This window comes from Corvus brachyrhynchos, unplaced genomic scaffold (genome assembly GCF_000691975.1).
Source record: "Corvus brachyrhynchos isolate BGI_N302 unplaced genomic scaffold, ASM69197v1 scaffold97, whole genome shotgun sequence".
Classification (NCBI taxonomy): Eukaryota; Metazoa; Chordata; class Aves; order Passeriformes; family Corvidae; genus Corvus; species Corvus brachyrhynchos.
The window spans coordinates 1,530,660-1,539,290 of record NW_008239758.1 but is presented as its reverse complement, the minus strand read 5'-3'; the positions used below and the strand labels follow the sequence as shown (position 1 = coordinate 1,539,290).

Sequence of the window (8,631 nt, the reverse complement as noted above, 5' to 3'; positions counted from 1 at the left end):
AAATGGAAACACAAATGAAAAGAACTTAAATTACATCTCACTGGGCAAAGGAACCAGCCTGAAAAGCAGCATCATGAGACATTTCTTATGTCCAGCCTCACATCTGGTGTCACCAGTGGTGGTTTCTACCACTGACTGGACCAATGAGTCAGAGGCTCCTCAGTTGCCATGACAAATATTTTACCAAATGAATCACAGAACTTACTCACAGCTAACGCCATCTGGCAGAGTTCTGAAACACTGGTGGTTGTATTAGCCCATGGATACAACCCTTACTAAATACAGCAGCAAAGACTATTTCCCTTCCCTCTACATCCAGGTAGTAACTGAAGAAATTTCTGAGGCACGGACAAACAACACTCCAACCACACCTGCATATTTTTGCTGCCTTTTCTGCAGTAAATGCACTGTCCTTGCAAATTTAAAAAAGAAAAAAAAAAAAAAAAGCAATCAAACACACCAAAACCCAGCAAATTATTCACACTGTCTGCACTGGCTCATCATTTTTTCTCCCACTCCCATCTGCTCAGTTTCACTCAGCTGGAAAGAAGAGAAAAAGCCAGCAACATTCAGCCACTCTGTTACTTGGGAGTTGGAGCAGTCAAGAGACTAGAGTTTAAAAATGGACTCATATTGTAGATATGGTTTTATAAATGCATTGGAAAATTACACATATATTGGATATATGTCTTTTACCACCAAAAAAAAAAATTACAAATTGTAGTGCCAGGTGAACATGACTGTAAAATGGCTGAACAAAAATGCAGATAGCAGGATCATTTCCTTAGGCCTTTGGGCTCTATAATGCAAAATACATAAACCCATAAACATATTTTATGAATTAAAAAAGTATTAGAGTTGTTTTCAGTCTCTGCAGTTGGAAGGGGAAAGGATTCCTGGGCTTTTCCAGCATCAGCTCCCAGGTTTCCCAAGTTACCCCCCATGGGGGGTGGGGAGAAACTACATTTCAGACAGTTCAGTGTCTAGTACTCAAAATGATAAAAATAATGGTTATTTCACATTTCTTTGAGTTTTTAAATTCCTTTTCAATAGTTGTTCTGGTTTATTTTTCAATAAAATGCTTCATTTTTCTTCAGAACAGAGATTCTACTCAACAACCAGCTCTATAAATTTATCTGGGTTCTTCACATTAGTACAACTGCACAGTCAGAGAATTTACACTGGTGTTAGAGGTCGAAGCACCCAAGCATCAAATTAAGCTGTATAAACCATAATAAATGGACTGCAAAGTAGATGATTTATATCTACTGCATTTCTTGGGGATGGCAAGACCAAACAATCCAATCATTTGAAATGCTGACCCAACTCTCCTAAGCATCTCTCCTTTTCAACATTGTATTCATTTATTTAGGACCAAGACATAATGGAAATACCTAATCTTTGTGCTGGAACTGGGCCCAGTACAAGAACCAAACAGAAACCACTTTGCTGCTTTTGAGCCTGTGAGCATTACTTTGACACTCTGATACACAAAGCAGGCCAAATTCAAGATTTACCTTATCCACTGCTTTCAGCAACAGTCGAGTTGTACTCTGGTGCTACTGGTAAAAACTGCTGGAACAGACAGAAGTTCATCCTGGATGTCTCCTGCTCCACGGATCCCCAGAAAGAAGAGGCAGAAGGTAAGAGGTAGCAACTATTCTTCTCATCACCAGCAAAACACTGACAGACTCTAGCAAAGTGAAAGCTGATGACTCCAAAACAAATTAATGAGGCACAAAGAAGAGTTAGGATAGAGAAATTCAGAGAGCATTTGAGTACCAGGATATAATTCCTACAGAGATCATATGCTGTGCATGAGATCTTTTAGCACAGCTCAGTAGCCCAGCATGGCTGGTGCCCAAAACCTCCTTGCAATAGAGTATCTGACACTAAAGGCTTGTAGCCTGAGAGCCTCTACAAACAGTCCACCCCACAGACTCACTTGGGTTGCACAGCCAGTACTCAAAATAAAAATGTTTTAAATAGGTTATTTGCCCAAGAATAATGCCAAACACCCAGCAGAAACAAACGTGGCAGCAATTGTAATTACTCCACTTGATCTGCTTAACACCAAAGATCAAAATATAGACTGATAACGATGACTACAAGGTCATTCTGAAATGATCCCTTGCAGTTACTACATCAGTAAGATATAAAAAATACTCTGTGATCCACATAACGGCCTGCTTGTCCTGCTGCCTTAATTACTGCAATTATGGATTTGCTGGAATTGAGGAAAAAAAACCCAATGTTGTTGAGATATAGAAAAAAAGTATTATTTCCTTAGCTGAGGCTCCTCTACCAAAATTTGCAATATCCATGGAATTTCAAAGTATTGTGAATAAAGACACCTGATCCGAATTCAGAGATAATAAACGTCCAGAGAAAAAACAAAAGCAAGTTTTTCCACAAGTTCTAACATAAACAAAATGATATAATTTTCTGCTTCTCTTAATGTAGCAAACCTTTGTGAACAGATGGTAGCAGATCTGTGTGATGCAGTGGGCAGCATTTCCATATCACGCTGCTGGCAAATATCACCACCATTTAACTCATTTATTCCTGTGCACACCCTCACAACACATGGAGACGTTGCTACCTGTCAGAGGTGCTCAGCACTTACACTCGAGAGTAATTAGTGCTCAGTTCTGGCTTCTCCCTGTATTGTACCCAATGAACAGCCAGCTTTTTTATCCCTCCTTCAACGACTACAAAATTAACATTGCCCTCTGCTTTTCAGGCAAAAGCAGATAACCCAAATTCAGCCATTCTAATTTAGACAAAAAAACCTGAGGTCAAAAAAACAGCTGCTCTGTGCTTTAGGCTGGTAACATGAGAGGAGCCCCTTCTGTGAGATGAAGTGTTACATGAGCAGCACACTGAATAAAGCCTGTCCATGGCTGCCACCTCCTCAGTCCCCTTCTTACTGCCCTGCCACAGCCCTTGTGACATCAACCTTGTCTTTAACAGCATCACTTTCACTAACTGAAGGTACTGACATCCATTTCTCTCCTATGCCAGACTTTCACCACAGTTTTTCCATCAGTGGGGGCCTTATTAAAGTCTCTTCTCTATGCTGTCCAGAATTTCCCAAATATGTATAAGGGGCTTCAGCATTTGTTTAAACTGAGGTAGGGAATTCAGGAGTTTAGGGAGATGGAGAGGGGAAAAGGGAAACCAGTGGATGGGTGGGACACGAACTAGGCAATCACAACAGAATCTCAAAGAAATACACACAAATTAAAGAAAACCTGCACTCTTCCCAGCAACCAAGTCACTGGCAAAACTATTTGCTTACTTAGGCTCAAATTTCACCCTTTATCTTGCCATAAGGTATATGACTGGATAGCCAGAGTGCACTTTCAGTGTATTTGTTGCAGAACATAATTAACCATAGCCAGCATCACATTCAATTCTCATATGCCATGTGCAGGGTGCAGAGAATGTCTCTGACAAGCATACATCGTTATTACAATCTCAGCATTGTCTGCAAGATCAGAACACACAGTTCACATCTCAAAATAACCCTTAGAGATTCTCAGTACTATATGAGGAGTCAAGCAAATTTCACTTTAACATGTACCTGCAGCATGCTGCAGATCAGTTTGAAGAGCAGAGAAAATCCACGTTCCTCACCAATGTGTTGATACAGGAACCAGCAATCCTCAGCTGTCTCGGCATTGACAAACTCCAGTTAGAAACCTCTACAGGCCTCTCACATTCCCTGGAGAGAAGGTACAAAGCACTGAGTTGTTGCACACACAACCCTCTTGGGGAAATATTTATTGTCAACAGTTACTTGCTTTTCATTATTTATTAGAGTAATACAAATCCCAAATAATTCAGTCACCGGTTTGAAATTATCAAGTCCATAAAGCTTTGCATATCACCTGTCATGCTTAAACTTACTGCTGCCTCTTAGAAACCTTACATGATTCATTTTAGCAACTGAATGCTTAGATAGCACTTTGTTCTCGAGATACCCCCCAGAGATGCCACTTTTAGAATACTGCGTATACCTTAAATATTAATGTTCTTTATGTATTACTGCAAGAAACTTTCAAAGGCTTTTCTGTGGACACAAATTATGGGCAGGTGTTAAACCAAGATCTGCTGCGAGGCAGCCAAATTGAAGTGGGGGTGTGTATGGCATTTTAAAAAGTTTTTTATTTCAGTTTTCCAGAAGATTTTGTATTTTCAACTTTTTACTCTGATTGGGAGGCGGAGGATGTGGAGGAGAATATCAGACTTTCATACAGTCCCTGTTATTATTAACTATTGTGGTCTGGCTTATATCCTCAGCTTTTTAAGAGTCAATTAGACATAAGAAACTCCCTCAATATCTTGAAATAAATTTCCACACTAAGCAGAGTTGAAGAGGTGCCTCAGAGTTATGATAGTAAGATGGAATATTGATAACTACTTCACTTCATTTTTCACATTCATATCTGTCCTGACAGGATGCCTGGTAATGCATAAAGCAAATAAAATACTTGTGGTCTCAAAATTACCCACAGTAAACACTTTCATACTGCCCAAGCCACAGCCCACAGAGAGAAATTGCACTGTTGAGCTCAGCATAGGAAAATGCCATTGGGTTAATTAGCAATGGGTCAGCTTGAGGGCTTATGCAAGAGTCAGGAGTACTTTACAGTTAATGATTAGAGACTCAAAAAACCAAACTAAACCCCACAGCACATCCATTACACCCAACAGTGATGTTGCACAGGGGAAAAATTCAGTCTTATTTTGCACACTTCTTTTCATAATGCATTCCCTGTACAGACAGGAAAACAGTGAGATATTCCAGAGGGCATGTTGGAAGACCTAGCTAGGTACACTCAGCATGAGGTCCTGCTTTCAAAGCCTCTGCTGAGCATCTAAAGAACAAAACAAATAAAGTGTGGATACTCGTTCCACTCTTCTTCCTCACCAAATGCAAATATACCTTTAGATTAAAAGACAGTGTTTATTGGGTTTTAATACTGCAAACAGAACAATATAATAAGAGGTTCACAGTGGCTTTCAGCAGCTAAATGCACACATGATTGCATATGTTACTTGCATCTGCCGTTCAAAGGAAGCAAGACTGACAGCTATAATGTTACAAGTTTGGTTGGTTTTACTTCCAGCTTAAAAACCTATACAACAATATTTGGAAGCATGGATAATATTACAACAGCCTTAAGGTAGTTATGGTATTACCAAAAGCAGGTGAGTATTAAAAATGTTGGATTAGGATGCATTCAGGTACCTGCAGAAAATGTTAGGCAAAAAGCACACAGCATGTAACAGGCAGATCTGCATGTTGTTTCAAAAACAGCCTACATAGCCGCCAGGAAAATTCAAGAACAGTACCATATGGAAAGCTAAAAGAAAATAGCACAAGAGGAAAATCACTCCATTACAGATTCTTAATGACTCCTATAAAGTGAGGATGTATGAGCAACAGGGTGCCTTGAAGTTGAAGAAATAACCAGAACAAGAGCTACCAAGAAAGCAAGTCATAAGAAGATTTTTAAACACCTATGCACTGCCAAAAGTGTTCAGCATTTAGATATCCCTAGGGAAGCAAGAGTATCAGTTACCATGAACTTTAAAAAAAGAACAAGCAAAAGTTGTGTTGTAGCAAGGTCTTTTCAGGAGTACAGAAGGGTGAATGAATGCCCTTAAAGCCTTCTAGAGAAACACACAGAGAATGAACAACAGAAATGAACAACGGTTCACAAATTGAGATCATTCCGGACACAAACTTGTTCGAACAGTAATAGCAAAGGTAGAGGAAAAAATCACATTACAGTCCAGAAATAAATAGCAAAGAACAGATGCTGCATCTTATGCATTGAAGAACATGATTTTCTCCAGGTTAACACCTGAATTTGAATTCTAGAGAAAAAGAGACAAGTAGCTTTTCTTCATGGAAAAAATACTCTTCAAGTACCCAGTGAAGATCTGAGACAACCATTAAGAATCAGGAGGAAAATATTCATAGATTCATAAAAACATGGGGCTCAGAAGCTCTCTTTTTTTGTGGAATGGTAAATGCCTTCAGAAGCACAAAACCCAACAAAGTGGCTTAAAACAGGGGGTGTTCTTCAAGTTTCAAGTTATCGAGGCTGAAGTGCAGCATTTCACCTTTAAAATAAAAGGCAGTCCAGCATACATATTTACCTGGCATAATGCCTCTTATGAGTGTTTTCTCTCTCTAGGCTGATGTCACTGTAAAACCTTTTGAATTTTCTGCCTTCCCATTAAACACACCACCTCTTGCCTAAGGCAAAACAATCCTCCTATCTCTTACCCCTAAGCAAAACCAGAAAAAGTTAGATTTTTTAAATACAGAATAATGGTTTCTATATAGAAACATCATATTTACTTCTGATTATTTTGTATAATACCACTTTCTTCAGCTAAGTGAAAATTCAACTTCCTATGGCAAATGGAACCAGTTATTTCTCCATAGCACATGTGTAGCTCAGTGTTTCTTCTCTAAATTTGGATCCCTTTCCTCTGCCTCCCTTTCTCTCTGGGAGCAGCAGAAAAGATGACTGAAGTCTCAGCCTTTGAACACCTCTGGATCTGTACCTGGAGAAGCAGAGGGCAAAGCCATCCAGTCACCCTCATACATGATGCAGCCAGCCTGGAGAGGTCACCTAACCCATCCTGCCAAACCAAGCCAGGAGCAAAGAACTCTCAGCGTTCCTAACACGTTCTTAAAACACCACCTAAGGCAGCTCTAGCTTATTAGCATACATTGAATAGAGCTTTTGATTCTATACAGCTGCAGCTCTCCTGAGGTGCTGGAAGTTCCCTTCTCACAAAGTCAAGCCAAAAGAGGGAATTCCTCAGGCACACAGACTCCAGCAGAGGGACTGCAGGAACTTCTGTTTAGAGTTAAAAAGAAATAAAGTAATAGAATAAAGCAACAAGAATTAAAGAGGTCAAGAATTAAAGAGGAAATTAAAAGATTGAAGGCCCCTTACTTACATGTTTTTACTCTTGTTTACATTTATATATACATGAAAGAGAGAGATTGTTTCATGGTCTCAGGTATAGAAATCACAGTCACATGCACTAAAAATTACTTTAATGTGAGGTACTTAAGTCACTAATAAGGAAGAATGATTTCAGGTGGGTAAAACAATCTATCAACAAAACTCAGGTGAAAATATTTGCTTTCAGGAAGAATGTGCAGATACTTGCAATGTGATTCTTGCTCAAAGTTCTGTGCACAGAGGTACCCATGTCTGTAAGTTTCCACAGCCACAAACCCAGTATTTTACACAAGAGCTACAGTCAGTCTTACTCTCGTTAGGTGACAGAACACTGAGCTGAAACCAAAACTCTCCCTCACCACGGCTCTACCCAGCAAGACTGAATGAATCCTGCAGGTACTCTGCTTTCTCGGAAGACTTTGTGCCAGCACAAGCAGGAAAACCCTTTCCTTTAGATTATGCTGTTCGTTCCCATTACAGCTGTCAATCCAAAAGCCAGCTGCCCTTTTCAGGCATTAGGTGGGCTTTGTTCCACTCGTTAAAACAAACAAACAAAAACCCCAACCAAAACAAAAAAAGCCCCACCAAACTGGTTTTGCCTTTAAGTCCTGTTGCATGCTTTTTTTTTAAACAATCCTATCCAAAATAAAAATCATTTGTAAGTTATTACACATTTTATGTGGAAGAGCTTTCAATCAGAGAAGTTACAGAATAGTGATGGAAGCACACGAACATTACATTGTGCTTTCATGTGTAACCAGGTAAACTGAAGATCAAAATGGTTTTTTCCTCTTTGCCTTTCACCCCAGCTAGAGACACTGCTCCCTTTACAAAGGGATTGCTTCTAACAAGCACGGGAGTCAACAAAATCAGAAGTATTTTCATGACAATGTTTTTTCCATTCAAATGTCACTTGACTTTGTGTTTATTTACCTCTACACTTCGAGTAGCGTGCATTTGTGCAGTAAGAGATGAGCACTTCTAAGAAGCAGTACAAGGTAGGATGAATCCTGCAGTCTTGACTCAGGCAATAGCGCCACAGACATTAAAGGAGCGTGAGCTTTGCAGCTTCAATTGTTAGCAACAGCGAGACCACTCCATCGGCCCGGGACAAGAAAACTGAGAATTTTCCTTATCTCATGACACACAGCATACAGAGTATTTTTCTTCCCCCACTCAGAGTTTAGAATCTCTTCCAAATAATTTTCAGGACCAAGTCTTCTCTACACCTCTGAGACAGAGAAGGAGCGGCAAAGGCTTTAGGTTTCAGGAGTGCTTTTGTTTTTACAAAAAAAAATTTTGTTATTACAAATAAAGCAGCAAAAGCCTCTCCGCATTTTCTGTGAGGTCACTCACTGTGCGTGAAATTCAACTGAACACCTTACTCGAAGTCCCCACACTGCGGGCACTGCTGGAGCGACGCTGGTGCATTCCCGAGAGCATCCCAAGCTTTCCGGGATATGACCAAACCAGAGGAGCCTTAACGGAAACAAACCAATCCTCCCTCAGAAGCACCGTATATATATATACATGTACACATAGGCGTATATTCATACACGTATGTCCAACTACCGAGAGAGGCACCCGTGCGAGCCGGGCGGCAGAGCACCCGCACCTGCGCGGCCGAGCACAC

The 8,631-nt window shown here is 40.1% G+C and overlaps 1 long non-coding RNA gene across 1 annotated transcript in view; it reads right to left on the bottom strand.

Annotated features, from left to right (window-relative positions):
* LOC108448713 overlaps window positions 1-8,594 on the bottom strand; it is a 254,468-nt gene extending 245,874 nt beyond the window's left edge. Inside the window, exons 1-3 of the long non-coding RNA XR_001864694.1 lie at window positions 7,932-8,594; window positions 3,587-3,727; window positions 1,518-1,608 (exon numbers count right to left, since the gene is read on the bottom strand). This is a non-coding gene — a long non-coding RNA (uncharacterized LOC108448713). The remainder of the gene's footprint in view (window positions 1-1,517; window positions 1,609-3,586; window positions 3,728-7,931) is intronic.
* Between the last annotated feature and the right edge of the window lie 37 nt (window positions 8,595-8,631).